The following is an 801-nucleotide window of genomic DNA, read 5'->3' as shown; positions in this document are numbered from 1 at the left end:
ATATATATAAGAGCGAGACGTAAAGCGAGAGAGGGAGAGAGAGAGAGAGAGAGATTATCAACCACATGTACTCAACGTACAATCATACTGTTTGTCGGTAGGTCGCGATTTGGGTTAATGGAATATGTTCTCCCTGCGCGCCAGGTATTATAACACCTGATAGACATAGACAGGCGAGATATGTGTATCTATATATACACACACATACATTCATATATACATATATGTGTGTGTGTGTGCGTGTGTGTGTGTGCGTGTGCGTGCGCGTGTGCGTGTATGTGTGCGTGTGTGTGTGTGTATGTGTCTGTGTGTGTGTGTCAAGAAGTCATGTTGACTCTGTGGAAGACCTTTGTTCACAGCCGCCTAGACTACTGCCCACAGCTGTGGTCACCACACAGTATTAAGCTTACAACGGAGCAAGAAACAATGCAGCGTCACTACGCTAAAATGATTGCTACAGTCCAACAGATAAACTACAGGGGGAGAGTGAAAGAACTACGCCTCTACTCCCTAGGGTGCAGATGTGAGAGATGTGTAATAATTTACATGTGGAAAATACTGGAAGGGTTAGTACCTATTTCGGATCGGAGCAATATCGAGAATAACCATACGAAATTGCAAGGATAATCTGGATCTCGACTGAAGAGAGAAAACTCCGAATGACCTGTCCGTGGTTTCTTTGTATCGTCTATCTGGATGTTTTGCGTTCTTGTCCCGTTCTGTATTATATATATATAGCAGGATATGTACACCTTGTCTCTTATATGTAAGCATACATACATATATATATATATATATATA

The sequence above is a fragment of the Octopus bimaculoides genome, chromosome 1 (genome assembly GCF_001194135.2).
Source record: "Octopus bimaculoides isolate UCB-OBI-ISO-001 chromosome 1, ASM119413v2, whole genome shotgun sequence".
In the NCBI taxonomy this organism is placed as follows: domain Eukaryota; kingdom Metazoa; phylum Mollusca; class Cephalopoda; order Octopoda; family Octopodidae; genus Octopus; species Octopus bimaculoides.
The sequence above is the reverse complement of the archived record's forward strand: the minus strand, read 5'-3'. Positions refer to the sequence as shown.